Raw genomic sequence first — 20026 nt, 5'->3', positions numbered from 1 at the left:
TGTCAGCGCACCATGCTGCTAAGTGCTGGACCTCCTCCCTGTAGGCCAGCTCATCGTTGTTGCTGATGAGGCCAATCACCGTTGTATCATCTGCATACTTGATGATGGTGTTAGTACCATGTACAGGTGTGCAGTCATAGGTGAAGAGGGAGTAGAGGAGGGGGCTCAGCACACAGCCCTGTGGAACGCCGGTGTTCAGGGTGAGGGTTGAAGAGGTGTGCTTGTCTAACCTCACAGACTGGGGTCTGTTGGTTAGAAAGTCCAGTATCCAGTTGCAGAGGGAGGGGTCGATGCCCAGGTTACCGAGTTTGGTGATCAGTTGGTGAAACAGTGTAGAAATACAGAAATGCAGATGCTGGGTCATGCCACAAATAGGCACAAAGTGCTGGAGTAACTCAGCAGGTCAGGCAGCGTCTCTGGAGAACGTGGACAGGCGACATTTCGGGTCGAGACCCTTCTTCAGACCTCTGAAGTGTCCCGAAACGAAACGTCACCCATCCTTATTCTCCAGAGATTCTGCCTGACCCTCTGAGTTGCTCCAGGACAGTGTCTTTCCCTCTAATCATTTCCCATCCATGTACCTGTCCAATTGTCTTTTAAATATTATTATAATACCTGCTTCAAACACCTCCTTGTTCGATACACCCACCAAAGATGATAGAGAGGAGCAAGATAGACCACTCATGCAAAATCACGTACATTGAAATATGGTACGCAATGGAGCAGAACGTCCGCCATTGCATTAAGCAAAATCTGCCTCTCGCAGTGTAATCAGTGTTGTGGGGGAACAGTATGTATGATAATACCATAAAAATGCAGAATATGGCTCATCTATCAATTCACAGATTTTTGTTATATTTCTTTATAAATGTTTTCCCCATGCTTAATCTCTCTGGTTTTATTCTTTCTTACTGTTTCTGCCTATTTCCCTCCCATCCTTCCTCCCCAGCCCCCTCTTTGGTGCAGTTTCCCTTGGATTGCTCTAACCCACACTATGCGCAAAATTAAGTTATTATATATATATATATATATATATATATATGAATGTGTGTGTCTGTGTGAGAGGCAGGTCAGGCAGAGATAAATCTCAAGATAGAGATAAATAGATCTCAAAGTTCCTTCTCATGGATCAGAAACAACTTTGATTTAAAGCAACGCTATTTCTCTCTTTATCTTATTTCTCACATGATGTACATGAACCATAAAGGTGATTTGACCTTTATGGTTTAATATATCTATATATACACACACAACATATAATAATAATAATAATAATAATAATAATACATAAAGTTTATTTATGTGCGCCTTTCAAGAGTCTCAAGGACACCTTACAAAAATTTAGCAGGTAGAGGAAAAACATGTAAGGGGAATGAAATAAATAGTAGACATGACTAGTACACAAAGTAAATACAGAATTCAATACAAAACACAGTATGAGGCAATTAATGCACAGATGAAAAGGGACGGCACGTGGGGCTAAGGATAGGCAGAGGTGAAGATATAATATATATATATATATTTCTCTAGTTCTGACTTCTCAGCACATGGTTCTCTCTATCATAATCACTGTTCTCTCACATACATTTCATTAGGGCCTACCCATATGTGACATCAAACGTATTTCCTGAAATCCTAATATTGTGAATAAAATAACTATGAACACATGTCAAGATATTTTTTCAATCGTTTCTTTCTATATTAGTGTAATGAAATGTAATGCATACATACCTACACTGATTCAGAAGTGCTAGCTGTAGACATGAATAATGTACATTGCTACCATAGTTTAGTTTTGAATTTAACATATAATTGCAGAATGGATGATATATCACTTGTGCAATTGTTTTTAGGGGTGGGGGGAGACCTGTATATCGAAGATGCATTTTTCCTCTAATATGTCAATTTACCTTAAATGTAGAAGGGCTTTTTAAAATCTTCTTACATGGACCCTTTTAGTATTTTCTTTCTATCCTCTATTGAACCTAAGACACTAGCATGCACGCCTTAGAACAAGAACAAAACCAAAAATGTACAGCAGTGGAAAAATTGATAACATTATTATTGTGGTAAGTCTAGATCTATTAATATTTTTTTAATAAGTTATGTATACATTATATTCTTTTAAATTATTGTTACTATATGTCAGCATAGCCAGGTTTCCTGGATTCGGGAGGGGGGGGGGGGAGTAACCAACCTCACCATCCTTAATGTTCCCACAAGAACTTGAGAGAAAAAAAAGCACCCAAAATGTATTTGCCTATTTTTATCACCTAATACATTTACCAGAGTGGTAAAAAAAACAGGTTTCCATAACTTTCTAATGTACCGACAAACATAGTTTCCCCTTGACCGTTGATGGGAGAACAGGAAAGAATATTTTCTCGACAGAATAATCTTGACAGAAAAGGAATATTTTCTCACCTTGGGCAACTTGAAGAAAGACAGGTCGGGTTATTTACTTTGTCAATTAGTGCATTTCATAGCAGAACAGTGAGCTGAGCATGTAGACGCCATGACGATTCATGCATATCTGCTTACTAAAATGGAGCTTGTATTGCCCCAAGACCTACTACGGCTTTTTGGTCGAGTGGTCTATCTTGCTCCGCTTTATCATCTTTGATACCCACTACCCTCTCTGTGAAAAAATTGCCCCTCCAGATTCTATTAAATCTTTCCCCTCTCACCTCAAACCTGACCCTCTGGTAAAATCCATAATTTTACCCAATCAACCTGCATTTTTACCTTAATTTTTGTACAGTATAACCTTTTAGTGCAGAATTCCATGCTGGTGAGCGAAATAAGTTGGTGCCTGGGATAGATGCCCATAACCTTACGCAGAGTCAGTAGCATATCCCTCACATTCGCCTTAGTGTAGAGGCAAGGTTGCAATCCTAGCACAATGTGAAGTGCAGAATAGAACACTGGAACAACAGCAAGCAGACAAGAAAGTAGCATAACAAGCTGGCAAACCAAATATAGGTCTGTATTTGTGCTACAGAACAGAATTAGCAAGTGGTAGATTGCACTGAATAATCCTATAGACCATATACAAATGACCAAAGAGGACGTATTGGTGGTTTTAAAGTGCATTAAGGTGGATAAATCCCATGGAGCTGACCAAGTGCACCCACGGACCTCGGGAGGAAGTTGTGGAGGCCATTACAGAGATGTTTGAATCATCTTTAGCCACCCCTGGAGTTCTAGGAGACTGGAGGACAGCTGATGTTGCGTCTTTATTTAAGAAGGGTACTTGTCAATATTTGCTGCATCCTTTCTAGCTTAATGTCATCCTCCCTGTAGCTGGGCGACCACAACTGCATACAGTACTCCAAATGCGGTCTCACCATAGTCCTGTACAGTGGTAACATGATGTCCCAACTCCTGTACTCAACGTCCTGACTGATGAAGGCAAGCATGCCAAGTGCCTTCTTCACCACTCTGTCTGCCGGTGTGGCCACTTTCACAGACTATGTACCTGTACCCCCAGATCTCTCTGCTCTACAATGTTCTCCAGGGCCCTACCATTTACTGTGCCTTGGTTTGACTAGTGAAGTAATGACAGTTTTTCAGACCCCCCCCCCCCACCAGCTCTGTTGTGCACCTCGTGCACCATCTGTGGCATAGTCTGCACCACACACTGGCCTTGCCATCCACAGAATCCAGAGAATTCCAAGGGATCGTCTAAGAAGACTAGAAAAGTCTGAGACATCAGCAATAGCAATTTGCAAAACAAACTCAAACCACCAGCAACGCCTGACTCATCCCCTGCTGTAACAATGCCAGATAGGCCACAGCATCATTTGCATTTGAGCATCGTGCATGACGTTAACAACCTCTATTTCACACATTCTCCAAATCCATCAACACCTTACATCAACAGAAATTTGCCTGAGAACTGTACTCTAAGTGGCTGTCTACAAACACAATGACCACATCACAAGCCTTCTTATAAAGACTTGTCTTGCATCAGGACCTTGCATGGCCTCACAGGATGTATCAAGGCACTTTGAAACCAATGATGTTTGTTTGACGTGTGGTCACGGTGCAAATGCAGGCAATGCAGAGCCATTTTCTGCACAGACTCACATGGTCAGCAGTGTGGTGGTGACGGCATCAACTATTGGAGTCCCACTCTTCTCTCAGCAGTACCACGGATTGCTAGCGATCCCATGGGATATTAACAGCCACCTTAGATGGGGACTCTGCTTAAAAAAAGAAAACACCTCACACAAAAGACGGCGTGTGATTCTGACCAAACAGCACCATCCTTCCAAAAGCATCACAATCCCTCTGTACTACAGCAAGAGTGTTAGCCTAGACTTTGGGTTTGTTTCTGGAACATAGAACAGTACAGTGCAGGAACAGACCCTTTGGCCCACCATGCTTGTGCCAAACATGATGGGTGTTCATGCGCCTGACTAAATGCTTCTTAAACATTGCTACTGTGTTTGCTCTCACCACCTCCTTTGGTAGAATGTTCCAGGCACACAATGTTCTGTGTAAAAAAAATGCCCTGCACATCTCCTTTAAACTTTGGCCCCCTCACCTTAAATTTCTGTCATCTAGTCTTTGACTTTTCCGCCCTGGAAAGGATTTAACTTTATCTATGCCTTTCATAATTTTATAAATGTCTTTCGGGTCTTCCCTTAACATTAGATGCTGCTGAGAAAACAATCCAAGTTAGTCAAACCTCTCCTTGTAACTAATATTCTCTAATCCATGCAGCATCCTGGTGACCCTCATCTGCACCCACTATGAAGATTCTGCATCCTTCCTGTAATCGGGTGACCAGAACTACACATTGTACTCCAAATGCGGTCTAACCAAAGTTTTCTACAGCTGTAACATTACTTCACAACTTTTCTGCTCTACGACCCAACCGATAAAGCATACCATGTGCCTTCTTATCATCCTATCTGTTTGTGTTGCCACTTTCATGGCACTATACATGCACACCTACATCCTTCTGCACTACATAAATGCTCCTGAGATCCTGCTTTTAACTATTTACTTTACCCTTACATTTGACCGACCAATGTTCAACACCTCACACTTGTCGGGATTAAACTCATCTGCCCTATCCAACTGATCTCTATCCTGCTGTATAATTTAGCAGCATCTGCAGAGACAGAGACAGAATCAACATTTCAGCTCATGATTCTTCATCACAACATCACAGTGGCATACCTCTCCCACGTTGCCCTTACAGAAGGTGCTAGCCTGCCCTGCCTTGAGCTGGCTTTTTGGTGCCCTTTGTATTTCAGCCAGGGCACTGATGCTGATGTTGGATAGTCTGAATTCCCAGAGTTTAATCAGCGCTGCTGGGGTTTTCTGAATGGCACTAACGAATGATAGATGCCTGTGTAAGGATTCTGATGATGTGGAATGGCTGTTCACACTAGCTACTACACAGATGTGACAGGACATGGTCATTGCGCAATGGCGTGCGGTAGGTAGATGAGTCTGCTTAAACCCCCCTCACAGAACCCAGAACAATCTGGTGAAGCCTGTTGCACTCCATTTCTAGAAAGAATGCACTAATTTACGTTGGGAGACCACGCCTGTACATTGTAACAGGTGTGGCCCGTATTATTACAGCAAACATGATTATTTTTGTACTCAATACCTCCTGCAGTAAATTTGCATTCACTGTTGGTAGTGTGGATTAGGAATGGATTGAATGGGACAATTACGTCTGTAGCCATAGAGACTGGTGGTTGTATGAGAAGGTTTGTTAAACAGGCACATTACAAGGTCCAGTGGATGTGGCAGAGACATGTGCCTTCACTCCCCTCACGCCAGAGGAAGTAGGGTCGAATAAAGGCACAAGTGATTGCAGAGTGGAACCGAGATAAAAACAAAATGCTGGAGGAACTGAGCGGGACCCTTCCTCAGACTGATCAGTTCCCTCAGCACTTTGTTTGTTGTTCAAGGTCAGAATAAACATTGATGACAGAGGTTTGGCACAAAATACACCAATCACCTGTTCTCCACACCAACTGGAGAAGGTCACGTTTAATGATGAAGCACACTATCTGTTCAGTGCATACACGATCTGAACAAGAATCTGCAATAGTGGTATAACTACCCTGTGTGGGGCAGGCCACCTGCTGCTGGGGCTTGGCAAGAACATTAGCTTGACTGGTGACTGGATTGTTGTTCAGGCCATCAGGGTACGCTGTCCAAGAAAGTTGACAACCAAATATAATTTGTCCAGTGGCACCCTGGCGTTGGCTTGTGTTAGTACCTGCACATCTGACACAATGGGAGAGTTGAATCCCTTAACAGTAAACATTTTATGAACAGGTTATGGTCAGAGGTTGAGTTAAGATCGCCACATCAGTGCACCGCGAAACATTGATGGTAAAGCCGAGGATTCCTTACAGTCCATACGACAAAAGGAAAAAACCCTCAGGTTACATCAGGGTGAGCCATGTTTCAGTGAAACACAGAACACAGCAGTCCCACAGGAGTATAGCAAATTAAGTCCATTATTTAAGAGAGGAGGGATAAAGAAAACAGGAATATACCGATCTGTTAGCATAGTGCATTCAGAAAGTATTCAGACCCCTTCGCTTTTTCCACATTTTGTTACGTTACAGCCTTATTTTAAAATGGATTAAATTTTTTTTTTTTTAAATCATCAATCTACACACAATACCCCAGAATGAAGAAGCGAAAACAGGTGTTTAGAAATATTTGTAAAGTAATTAAAAAGAAATAACTGAAATATCACATTCACATAAGTATTCTGACCCTTTGCTATGACGCTCAACATGAGCTTAGGTTCATCCTGTTTGCATTGATTATCCTTGAGATGTTTCTAGATGAGATGACAAAAAATGTTTTAATCCATTTTAGAATAAGGCTGTAACATAACAAAATGTGGGAAAAGTGAAGGGGTCTAAATACTTTCTGAATGCACTGTAGTGTCAAGGTATAGCTTTATTATTGTCACGTGTAGCAAAATGCAATGAAAAACATTGTTTTGCATGCTATCCAGTAAAATGACCCCATGCATAACTAACATAATCAAATGATAAACGAGTATAACTGGTAGTGCAAACAGGTAAATAAAACAGTACAGAATATAGTGTTACAGCCATGGGGAAGATCAAAAAATGAGCAGGGGCCACCTAGTTAGGTGGAATAGAAGATCAGCAATAAATCCTTAGCACATGAGAGATCCATTCAAGAATCGGATAACTATGTAGAAGAAGCTGTTCCTGAATCTGGTGGTACGTGCTTTCACGTTTTTGCATTTTTTGCCTGGTGGGAGAGGGGAGAAGGGGAATGAGTGGTTCTTCCCAAGGACCAAGTGGTGATGCATCTTTATAGGATGCTTTCAGACACGGTGTGTCTGCAGAAACTTGCAAGAGTCGTTGGTAACATGCCAAATTTCCTTTGGCTTCTGAGGAAGAAGAGGCATTGTCGTGTTTTCTAGGTTGTAGCGTCAATGTGGTTCGACCAGGGCAGATCGTTGGTAATAGTGACATCTAGCGACTTGAAGTTCTCGATCATCCCCACTTCAGAGTGTACTCCATTTCGCTTCCTGAACAACGATTAGCTCCTTCGTTTTGCTGAGGAGAAGGTTGTTGTCCTGACACCATGTTACTAAGCTCTCTATCTCGTTCCTATCCTCGTCTCCTCATTGTTCAAGATCTGACCCACTAGGGTGGTGCCATCTGCAAACGTGTAAAGGAGTCAGAGCTGTATTTGGCTGCACTGTCTTGTGTGTGTGGGAGTACAGTAAGGGGACTGAAAACACTGCCTTGCATGGAATTGTTGCTGAGAATTATCCTGGGAGATGTTTTGTCGCTTATCCTCATGGATTGCGGACAGCGGGTCAGGAAGTCACATTTTGAATTGCATTGGATCAAGGCTGTCTAGGAAGGCTGAAGTTAATGTGCACGTGGCCAGTCTCTCGAAGCACTTCATGATGGTGCATGTCAGAGCCACTGGATGGTCGCCATTTTGGCACACTACATTGCTTTGCTTTTTTGTCTTTGGCGCTGGGATGATGGTCGTCTTCTTAGAATGGAGTAGGGAGAGGTTCAATGGTGGGAAAAAATGCTGGAATCACATATAGTCATGCAGCACTGAAACCGTCCCCTGGTCCCATCACGTTGTACCTATCTGTACTCATCCCATTTACCACATTGAACAGCCTTTTATACCTTGCATCTATGATGAAGGATGCAATAACAGAACCCCTTGGATTTAGGAGAAACAAAATACATTTGATGAATCTCGGGGAGTTGCTTGAGGTCCTCACCTGCAGAATGATTGAGGAGCCAGTGATGTGTATTTGGTTTGTCAGAAGGCGGGTGATGAGGTCTGAGGAGGTTGGTCAACACGGTGGGAGCAAGTGGACGTGGTGGAAAACTGCCTGTTGGACAGAGAGTGAGGGGTGGGTGTGCATGGATCCTCTTGTGTTGGCAAGCAGTGACCGAGGAGGGGGTACACAGGGACCAATGTACCGCCCCACGCCTCACACTATCCGTATGTCTGGCTGAGGCATCCAAGTGTCAGAGTTCCAAGTTGAGGATGGGTGGAGGAGTGTAGGGTTTGGGAATTCAGAGTGAGTGCGTGAGTGTGGGTTAGAGAACAAAATGTGCAAAATGTGAGTTCTGCTGTAGTACAAAACAGAAAAACGGCTTATTTGTTAGATGGTGAGAGATGAAAGAGACATTTTAATCTTGTTTAAGGATTATTGAATTGAGATTATGGAGATGAGGCTTTACCCCATGTCTAATGGATGGATGTGGTCATGGAAGTGTGTGATAAGAGAATGTAGAGGGAGCTTAACTCTGCACTAATCTCTGTACATACCATGTCTGAACAAGGGTCCCGACCTGAAATGTGGATTGTCCATCTCACCACAGATGCTGACTGACCCGCTGAGTTTCTCCAGCACTATGTGTGTTACTCATGCCCTGAGTGGGTTTGATGCTGAAATTGCAATGGAAAGTGTTCTCTTGCTGATCTTGATGAGAGCAAAGTACATGTTGGTGTTATTTTAGAGCAAACGGATTGAAGCAGCCATTTGATTTGCAGCTGTTGACCATACTGTGCCTATAGATGTGGTACTGAGGTGGGCTCAATCAGAGGGCCAGCACATCCCTGACCCACCACGCTGCTTCATCTCAGTGCAGAACTGCTCTGTACGTGCTGTTTAAAAAGCATGACATCAAAACACTGTCAAATCAGCTCAAAACAACAATAAATTTCACAATTTCCTACGTCTCAGAATCCTCCTTATTTGGTTTAATAACCTCCATACTTCCCATAAGGAATTTCTCCATGTGTCTCTAATCTGCTCCCTATTTGAGCCTGAGTCAGGGTTCTAGTAACTGTGCTGGGAACAGTCCAAAAAATAATGTTTATGCTGCAAACCTTGCAGTGTTTCTGTTTTAATCAAATATATTATTCATTAAACTTAATCTTGCACTCAGCACAGTACACGCGACGGCCAGCTCCCAGAGACACTGGTTCACTTCTGAGTTGAAAGCTTTGGTTTAAAGTTCTGTCATAGAAACATAGGAAATAGGTGCAGGAGTAGGCCGTTTGGCCCTTCGAGTCTGCACCGCCATTCGATATGATCATGGCTGATCATCCAACTCAGTATCCCATACCTGCCTTCTCTCCATACCCTCTGATCCCTTTAGCCACAAGGGCCACATCTAGCTCCCTCTTAAATATAGCCAATGAACTGGCCTCAACTACCTTCTGTGGCAGAGAATTCCACAGATTCACCACTCTCTGTGTAAAAAATGATTTTCTCATCTCGGTCCTAAAAGACTTCCCTTTTATCCTTAAACTGTGACCTCTTGTTCTGGACTTCCCCAACATCGGGAATAATCTTCCTGCATCTAGCCTGTCCAACCCCTTAAGAATTTTGTAAGTTTCTATAAGTTCCCCCTCAATCTTCTGTCATTGAGCCCTTGCTCGAAACCAGATGCTCCGTTTAGGAGAGGGGCTGACACAGAGAGACAGAGTGGAGGAGGCCTCTGTACTTCAAAGGACTGTAATGTACAGTAGGCAGGGCAGAGGGGGGTCTCTGTACTGTCAGGGGACTGTACTGCAGATAGGGCAGAGAAGCCTTCTGCACTACAGAGGACTGTCCTGTACTGTTTCTGCACTCACAGGGGCTATAGCGGACTGGTCCATGTCTTAGTGATTCTGTATGATGAGCACCTCACAGTCAGAGGGGCAGTGCTGAAGGATGTTGCACTGTCAGCATTGAGGGCTAATACAAATGCAGGAGTAGTACTTGGGGTGTTGGCAGGGTAGTGGTGAGGAGCGGCAGTGATGTAGGGGAACTGTACGGAACAAACTCTATGCTGTGGGCAGTAGGTGGCAGGTCTGTAAATCAGGAGTGAACAGACTGATGCCATCCTCAGCAGGCAGTGCCACCAGGGTACCATGCTGCCAGCACTGTGGGTGCACAGGACAGAGTGGGACAAGTGGCTGGGTGCTGACTGGTTATAATGGCAGCAGGAAGGCAGGTCTGCACTATCAGAGGGGCAGTGGTGAGCGAGCTCTGCTCTAAGCTGCCCCTCGTGTCCGCCATGCTGCCAATGATCGCTGCTGAACTGCCCCAGGCCTCAGGGTGCAGAGGTGAGCAGGGACACAGGAGGGGCAGTAGTGAGGGAGCTCTGCACTACAGAGGGGCAGTAGTGAGGGATCTCTACACTGAGCTACCCCTCGTGTCCACCATGCTGCCCCCGGTATTGCCGCTGCTCTGCCCGGCCTCAGGGGGACACGGAGGGAAGGACCCATCTTGCAGCATCGAGGCAGGTGGAGTGCAGCAGTAATGCCTGCAGTCACAAAGTAATAATTAACAACAATTAACTCGAGGCAAGCCTTCTTGCCTCGACACCTGGCTGCCTAGCATCTGACGACTTTTCACTGCACACACACCCCTTTTCAAGGAGAAGCTAATATTAAATAGATCTAGCCTACTCTGCACATCGGGTACAGTATGTGTGCTGGAGGCTGAGTGTATGGGAGGTCAGTCCCAACCTCCTCATGCCTCAACTCATCATCACCCACAGCGTCATCAATCTCGCCAGTTCTTCACCATAAAGTGGTGCCAACGTATAAACGTAGAGGAACGTATAAACATTGGGATCACACTGCATCCTCAGGAATGCTCCTCAGGCTCTGCACTGAGGGGCAGTAGTGAGGGAGCTGTGCACTGTCAGGGCCAGTAGTGAGGGAGCTCTCCCGTCTAACCAGTGTTTTGTTAAATCACATAACACCCAATTCTTCCATTGTGCGTCCTGATCTATGAAGACAAGCCTGTTGTGTGTCTTCTTCCCCATTCTGTGTCATTGTGCTGCCACTGTCAGGGAACTATGGGCCAAACTCTCTATGTCCCTCTGTTTATCAACATTACTGAGCACCCTACGACTTGCTCTATGTTCAACTGCGTTTTAACTGCCAAAAAGGCACGATCTCACACCTGTTGAGATTAAATTCCGTCTGTCAGCTCATCGGCCAACTTTCCATCTCAACTATATCCTGCTGTATTCCTCGCTATCCACAACACCCGAAACTTTTGTGTCATTTGCAAACTTACCCTCATCGGTCTGAAGATGTCGCCTGACCCAAAACGTCATCTGTCCATTCCCTCCACAGATGCTGCCTGACCTGCTAAGTTTCCCCAGCGTTTTGTGGTTTACTCAAGCTTCTAATATCTGCAGTTCTTGTGTCTCCATTTTACTGCTCCATCTTGAACATTCCCCGAAGTATGATACATAGCACCGGAGTAACTCAACGGGTCAGGCAGCACCTCTGGATTGCACAGAGAGGTGATGTTTCAGATCGGTAACCTTCTTCAGACTTGTATCTCATGCAAACCCTCCTCAAAGTATGACCACTTTGAAGAAGTTCTCCTCCTCTCTCCGACGGGTTCTGTGAGAGCCTCACTGCCCCCCCGTCATTCCTGCTGCTCTCCTGGCTGTAAGTGTTTGAAGATGCACAGGCTGAGGGGATAGGCACAGGCCACTGACCCCACCAGCCGCTCCACTTTGTGATCACATTGTGGCTGACCAGACCAACGGCGACACCACTCTGTACCTGCATTGACCCTACAATCTCTTGTTCATCAAGAAAATATTCACTTCTGCCCCATTTAAAGACACGGGTTCCACAGCTCTTTGAGGAAGAGATTCCAAAACCTCATAACCCACCACGAGAACATTTGCCCTCCTCTGTTTTAATTCCTCGTCCTTGACTGTCCGACAAGGTAACATCCTCCCTGCACCCACATTGGCCTGACCCCCCCCCCCCCCGCCGGGGCCCCTCTCACCGCTGAACTCCAGCGGGTACACTCAAGCCTGTCCAACCACCTCATAAGATAATCTCCAGTCTGACTGTGTTTAGTTAACTTCTGAACTGCTTCCAACTCATTTACATCCGTAAATCAGGAGATCAGTGTTGAACACAGTACTCCAAATGCTGCATGTGCAGCATTACCTCCCTATTTTGAATTCCGTTCCCTAGCAATAAGCAAAAACATTCTGGTCACTTTCCTAATTACCGGTTTTAGTAGCTCATTCATGCTAGACACCCAGACCCCTCTGCATCTCAAGGTTCTACAATCTCTCACTATTTACATGGTATGCTTTTCAAAAATGTTGTTTCCCAACTGAGCAGTTTCGCCTATTGCCACATTATGCACATTTAACAGATCTTTACCCACTTTGTCTATCGTTCGAAGCCTCCTTTTCTCTTCATCACAACTTACTTTCCTACCTATCTTTGTGCCGCCTGGAAAGTTAGCAAGCACAGCTTTGGTTCCTATATAAGCTGTGAGAAGTTGAGCCCAGCACCAATCTTGCCAACGGGGGGTACTCCCTTAGGGTCTATTTCCAGCCAGTCTTCTATCCATTCTGGCATGTTACCTCCTACACCAGTGTGAGATTGATATAGGGCCATGGGTAGTGGGCTTGTTTCAGAATGCAGTGCTGTGAAGGATACGTTTGAGTTTCAGAGAGAATTGCGGAGAACAAATGAGACAGAGGGATTAGTTTGAGATTGTTAGAATATTGTGATGAGAGGGCAAGGCAGTAGGATATCTTGTGGCTGATAGAACATAGAACAATGCAGCACAGGAATTGGTCCTACAGCCCACAATGTCCTTGCCAAGTTAAACTAATCTCCCTGTCTGCATGTGACCAATATCCCTCCATTCCCTACATATCCATGTGCTAAAAGCCTCTTAAACACCACTATCGTATCTGCCTCCACTACCACCCCTGAGAGTGCGTTCCAGGCACCCACCACCCTCTGTGTAAAGAACTTGCCTCACATGCCTCCTTTAACCATTTCCCCTCTCACTTTAAGGTTATTCTCTCTAATACTTGCCATTTCTACTCTGTGAAAAGGATTCTGACTGCCTATCCTATCTATACCTCACAACATTTTATATACTTCTACCAGGTCTTCCTTCGACCTGCAGGAAGAAAAAAACAATCTTGTCTGTTTACCGGTTTTTTAGTAGCTCATTCATGCTAGACACCCAGACCCCTCTGCATCTCAAGGTTCTACAATCTCTCACTATTTACATGGTATGCTTTTCAAAAATGTTGTTTCCCAACTGAGCAGTTTCGCCTATTGCCACATTATGCACATTTAACAGATCTTTACCCACTTTGTCTATCGTTCGAAGCCTCCTTTTCTCTTCATCACAACTTACTTTCCTACCTATCTTTGTGCTGCCTGGAAAGTTAGCAAGCACAGCTTTGGTTCCTATATAAGCTGTGAAAAGTTGAGCCCAGCACCAATCTTGCCAACGAGGGGTACTCCCTTAGGGTCTATTTCCAGCCAGTCTTCTATCCATTCTGGCATGTTACCTCCTACACCAGTGTGAGATTGATATAGGGCCATGGGTAGTGGGCTTGTTTCAGAATGCAGTGCTGTGAAGGATACGTTTGAGTTTCAGAGAGAATTGCGGAGAACAAATGAGACAGAGGGATTAGTTTGAGATTGTTAGAATATTGTGATGAGAGGGCAAGGCAGTAGGATATCTTGTGGCTGATAGAACATAGAACAATGCAGCACAGGAATTGGTCCTACAGCCCACAATGTCCTTGCCAAGTTAAACTAATCTCCCTGTCTGCATGTGACCAATATCCCTCCATTCCCTACATATCCATGTGCTAAAAGCCTCTTAAACACCACTATCGTATCTGCCTCCACTACTACCCCTGAGAGAGCGTTCCAGGCACCCACCACCCTCTGTGTAAAGAACTTGCCTCACATGCCTCCTTTAACCATTTCCCCTCTCACTTTAAGGTTATTCTCTCTAATACTTGCCATTTCTACTCTGTGAAAAGGATTCTGACTGTCTATCCTATCTATACCTCACAACATTTTATATACTTCTACCAGGTCTTCCTTCGACCTCCAGAAAAAACAATCTTGTCTGTCCAAAGTTTGTTCAACCTCTCTTTACAATTAATACCCTCTAATCCAGGCAACATTCTGATAAACCTCCTCTGCACCCTTTCCAAAGGCTGCACATCCTTCCTACAATGGGATGACCCAGACTGCACGTAATACTCCAATGCTTCATCATTGTTTCCTGACTCTTGTACTCAATGGCCCGACCGATGAAGGCAAACACACCATACACTTGCATTACCGTTATCTATGTGTGGTAGATAGAGTCATGGGGAAAGCACAGGGAATGGTTTATAATGGGCCTAGGGCTATGGAGAGATGATGGGGCAGTGGGGTTGTTTATTTGCTCTGGCGAGATTCTGGTCAGAGTGCCAGGTTTAAACGTGTTGCTGCCGGGCCAGGGAGCTTATGATCTGTGAGTAATGTTGGCCCCACCCTTCCCTCAGTCTGAGTGTTAATGAGTGTTTTCGGGCTGTTTGGAGATAAAGCCCTGTCACTCTTGTTGACAAGTTTCTGTGTGACCGGTAACTCCTCATTCATGGATGAACCCTTTAACCCAATGATCTCATATAATCTCTGGCACGAGATTGGAAATGCTGCCAGATGTTTTATGGAAATTCCTCTGCACACTACGAGCATTTTACATAAATTGGAACTCACTGTGAACTACAGTGGTTGCTTTACTGGATAGAGAGATATCCTACAGAGATTTGCATTCAAACTTGCCAAATGTTGTGTTTTCTATAAAGCGATCTTTGCATCATGCTGCCTTTTTTCCTGACTACTCCATGGTCACCAGTTCTCTAACTTCTGGAGCTACTGGTTAGGGACGGAGCTGTCTGTATTTAATTCCACAGATACCTTGGCTGGGTTGTCTGGTATCGAGCTCCTGCTTGTTACCCTTTAGTATTTGCATGTCAGTTCAGAATAGGAGCATGGAAGGGAGTGAGCTTCATTTTGCCAGCGTTTATGAAATCCTGCACTTGTCCAAGTTTGATACTCACATTCCTCCTCCCCCTCTGTCTCCCAGCGAGTCTCATTCCGTCGATAGCGTTACTTAGTCCTGGCTTTCCACAGTGCTTCTCAGGAATTCGGCCCAAAGACGTTGATGTACTTTTAAAGCAGTCACGGAGGTAAAGCAGAGAAACGTGACGTCTAATCTGTGCACAGCAAGCCCCCATAGCAGACAATTTCATAATAACCAGAATAACCACCTCAGTGGAGACTAATTGAGAGAAAATTATTTCTCAGATACCGACAACACCGTCCCTCAGAGAAACACAGCTCAACACTGCCTCCCAGCGAGAGTTGCACCATTTTGGCAGATCCCCTGTTATTGAAGCATTCCCTAGTTGCTGCTAATCCAACAGTCCGGCACACCCTCAGTGCTGCCCATTCAAAAATACACTGTTCTGTCACTCTACCTTTCTGATTGAGAGAAGCCCCCCCCACCATCATGCCCCTCACAGAGTGCAGCGCTCCTTCACTGCCCCACCCACAGTGTGGTGCTCCCTCACAGGTGATGGTAGGGTGAGGACGGGTAGTGCTGTGAAGTTCTCTGCTTTGTCTAGGAGTTCTTGTTGGACACCAGCAGGTCAGTCAGCAGGGAGAGCTGCAATGCTGAGGGCAGGACTGAGGGACTGCAACACTCTCACCATGTCTGTTCAGATAATGGTTCCCATCGTTCTCCTTTGATAGCTTGATTAAGAAACACAGCATCGAAACAGGCCCTTCGGCCCACTGAGACCGCACCAACCATCAATCACCCATTTGCACTAGATCCATGTTATCCCACATCCTCATCCACTCCCTCCACACTAGGGCCCATTTACAGAGGCCAATTAACCTACAAACCTACACGTCTTTAGGATCTGGGAGGTAACTGGAGCGCCCGGTTGAAACCCATGCAGTCACAGGGAGAACGTGCAAACTCCACACAGACACTGCATCCGAGGTAAGGATCGAACTCGGGTCTCCAGCGCTGTGTGGCAGCAGCTCTACCCGCTGCAACACTGTGCCCCATCCCCCAGGACAGATGTTGTTTGAGACAGCATTCTGCCCAGTATCCTGGGCAATGTGTCCCTGCACTAAATCACTGAAGCAGATGATCTGCTCAATCTCCCAAAGCAGTGAGGGAGCTTGCTGTGTCCACACCCATTGCCGTGTCTCTGCATCAAATCAAGCAATGCATTTGTAAGTGCTTGTTAGTTATGTTTTATTCTGAACACATGAATGAGACAGTTTGTTAAGCAGCTTGATTAGCACATTATCTAAGCCTATGGGGAGATAGTACATCAAACATAGAACAGTGCATATAGAAACAGACCCTTTAGCCCACTATGTCTATGCTGGCTCTAACATCTGCCTGCACGTGGTCCCTATCCCTTACCTCGTGGTGTGCTGTAGTGGGTCCAGTACTGATCCAGCTCTGATCCCAGGCTAAGACCCGGCCTCTTTGCTGGGGCTGAGGGTGCTGCACATGTGTGTCCCTTGAGGGCTTGCATTGGACGGCACTGCCTGTAGCTTGCACCGCTAGACCCAGCAGCAGCCTCAGTGCCGGGGGCAGCATGCTGTCAATGTAGAGACGGGCATGGCAGTGTGCAGACGCGTCTGGCAGAGGGAGACGGGAGTTTGGCAGTGTGGAGACGGGGACAGGGATCTGGCAGAATGGAGATGGGGTATCTGGAATGTGGAAATGGGTGTCTGGCAGTGTGGAGAAGGGGGGCTCTGGCAATGTGGAGACGGTTTATCAGTGTGGAGATGGTCTGGCAGTGTGGAGACGGAGGTTCGCAGTGGAGACGGGGGGGGGGGGGGTCTGGAGTGTGGAGACGGGGGGGTTCTGGCAATGTGGAGACGGGCGGGGGAGGGGATCTGGCAGTGTGGAGACGAGGGTCTAAAATGTGGAGATGGGGGGTCTGGAGTGTGGAGGGGGGGTTTGGCAGAGAGAGACGGGGGGGTCTGGCAGTGTTAGGACGGGAGGTTTGGCAGTATGGAGATGGTCGTTGACTGGCATCGGTATGGGTCAGAGGGCTGGGCTGTGGACGGGCACTGATGGGCGAGTCGGGCTTCCATGGGTAGCAATCCCCCGTCAGACACTGTCTAACGATGTGTGGCATGGAATGGCCAGCAGGTCACCATGTTTAATGGATGCGGTGTCTAACATAATCCAATGCTTCATTCAAGCCAAGCCATGGAAGAGTACATCCCGTTCTGGCCTCTGTACTTTCAGAGGACATTGATGGGTTAGCAGGAAATAACCGTTGATCTTTCCAGGGCACAGACACTAACATTGTTTGAATAACTCGGAGAGAACTTGCTGTTCTTCTAGTGGGGAAATTGGTTTCAAGACATCTAACATAACAAAGGGCATGGATCCAGGGGAGATGTCAGAATTAATTGGGTAGAGAATGAATCAGAGGGCCTTCAGTCTTCAAGCAGTGAAGCACAGTAACTTGGTGTTGGACTCTGCCTGAACATTTCTATCTCGGAAAATAAATGTGTCGGGGAATATTTTGGAATAAATTCAAGAGCGGGAACAGCAGAAGGTACAGGCAAACGTCAATAAGAGACATGCATACACACAGGCACATAAATGATCCAGGAAGGAGACGACGAAGAATGAATGAGCAATCTTGCGCAAGGCCCATGGGGAGCGGTGGGCACAACCTGGTGGATTCCTGGGGAAGATGTAGAGTGCCGCACGTGATACAGAGACTGAGGTCACGAGTCCAAACTCCGGTGGTGTGAGAAGCGGGTTGGGTCATCTGAGAACCAGCCCAGGTGGATGGGAACGTTTACATGGTTCACTTGGTCATTCCCGTGGACACAATGAACTGCAGATGCTGGTTTACAAACAAAAAAGACACAAAGTGCTGGAGTCACTCAGCGTGTCAGGCAGGTGTGGAGAACCCTCCTGGACTTTGAACTCCAGCACTTTGACTTTAATTGGTCATTCCTATCTGGGATAAAAATAAAACAGGAAATGGTGACTGAAAGGAGAATATGTGAACAGTGCTGGATCCAAGGAGCAGATGTATGAACTGTAGCCAATCTACAGATTAGGAACAGTTTGGTGAAGGAGGTCCAATGGATTAATTAGCAGGAGGCAAGTACGAAAGTGGGAGCAGGGAGCATGAACATTGTCCACAAAAGCTTCTCTGAATAAGTGAAGATCAAAAGATTAGTGAAAGATGATGTAGGTCCTTGCAGTGAAAAGAGGAGGACTTTGTCTGGAGGACCCAAGGAATGGCCGACCAAGCACACGCTTGCATCCGCCTTCACAGTGAGATAGCCTGAGCAAGAGAGGGAAGGTGAGAGGCGGCAGAGAGACCAGTACGAACTACCGGGTGGTTAGTGAGTGACGAGTGTACAGCGAGAGGCTGGTAGAGGAGGGGCAGCCACACAGCACTGACACAAGCCCTGCGACCCAACTCTTCCATGCCGACCAAGATGATCATCTGTGCTAATCCCATTTGCCCAGATTTGTCCCATATCCCTCTAAATCTTTCCTATCCATATAATTTTTCTTGTGTCTATTAAATGTTGTTATAGTACCTGCTTCAACTACCTCATTCCATACACCCACCACCCTCTTTGTGAAAAAGCAACCCCTCCGGTTCCTATTAAATCTTTCCCCTCTCACCTTAAACCTATGTACCCTGGTTCTTGATTCCCCTACTGAGCAAATGATTCTGTACATTCACCCTATCTATTCCCCTCATGATTTATACACCTCTGTAAGATCACCCCTCTACCTCCTGGCTCCTATCCTCCCTGACCTCTCCCTGTAGCTCAGGCCCACGGGTCCTGGCAGTATATTTGTGAATGTTATCTGCACCCTTTCCAGCCTAGCGGCATCTTTCCAATAGCAGGTGTCCCCTCCCCTGAGGCACTCCACTAGCCGTGTATGTGAATAGCTGGGGCCCGAGCTCTGATCTCTGCTTCCCTCTGATCTGCCTCTACTGCGCAGAGACACAGCTGTTTCTTCCTTCTCCATGCTTGTACTGTGCTGAGACTTTGGACACTCTTCCGCAAAGAACAGTGGGAATATTTTGAAGGTAGATACTTTTTGATAAACCACGGGGTGAGATGTTACTGGGGGAGAACAAGAATGTGGAGTTTTGATTACAGTCAAATCAGATGCGATCTTGTTAAACAATAGCGCACACACACGGGGTGAACTCATGATCCATACGTTCCCAAGGCACAGGCCGTGTCTATCCCAGAGCGACTACACAGAGCCCAGAGTGTGTGCATACTTGGGGTGAGGAGACACGAATGCAGTGAGGGCATGGAAACCGCCTGTAACTTCTGTGGCGAGGAAGAGACTGTGTTCCACGTGTACATGGAGTGTGAAAGGTTGCAGCCTCTGTACGAATATCTGCAGGGGCTGCTCCTCAAGTTTTCATTGCATTTTAGTCCAACGATTCAGGTATTTGGGCACAAGGCAGGGAGGGGGAGGGTCGATCAGGAGGGTTGGGTCTCCCTGTCGGTCTGCTCCTGGGCCTGGCCAAGATGGCCATTCGCTGGTCCAGGCAGCAGGTAGTCGATGGTCACACCAGAGTTGACTGCCTGTCCCTCTTCCGGGCCTATGTCCATGCTCGCGTGTCCC

General features: G+C 46.0%; 1 protein-coding gene across 8 annotated transcripts in view; it reads left to right on the top strand.

Moving 5' to 3' along the window:
- The window catches only part of lpp (LIM domain containing preferred translocation partner in lipoma), a 159828-nt gene that overhangs the window by 93510 nt on the left and 46292 nt on the right, over positions 1-20026 (top strand). The gene's annotated exons all lie outside the window — the stretch shown is intronic.

Source organism: Leucoraja erinacea, chromosome 14 (assembly GCF_028641065.1).
Source record: "Leucoraja erinacea ecotype New England chromosome 14, Leri_hhj_1, whole genome shotgun sequence".
In the NCBI taxonomy this organism is placed as follows: Eukaryota; Metazoa; Chordata; class Chondrichthyes; order Rajiformes; family Rajidae; genus Leucoraja; species Leucoraja erinaceus.
Note: the sequence above shows the minus strand (reverse complement) of the source record. Positions and strands in the feature narration are given on the sequence as shown.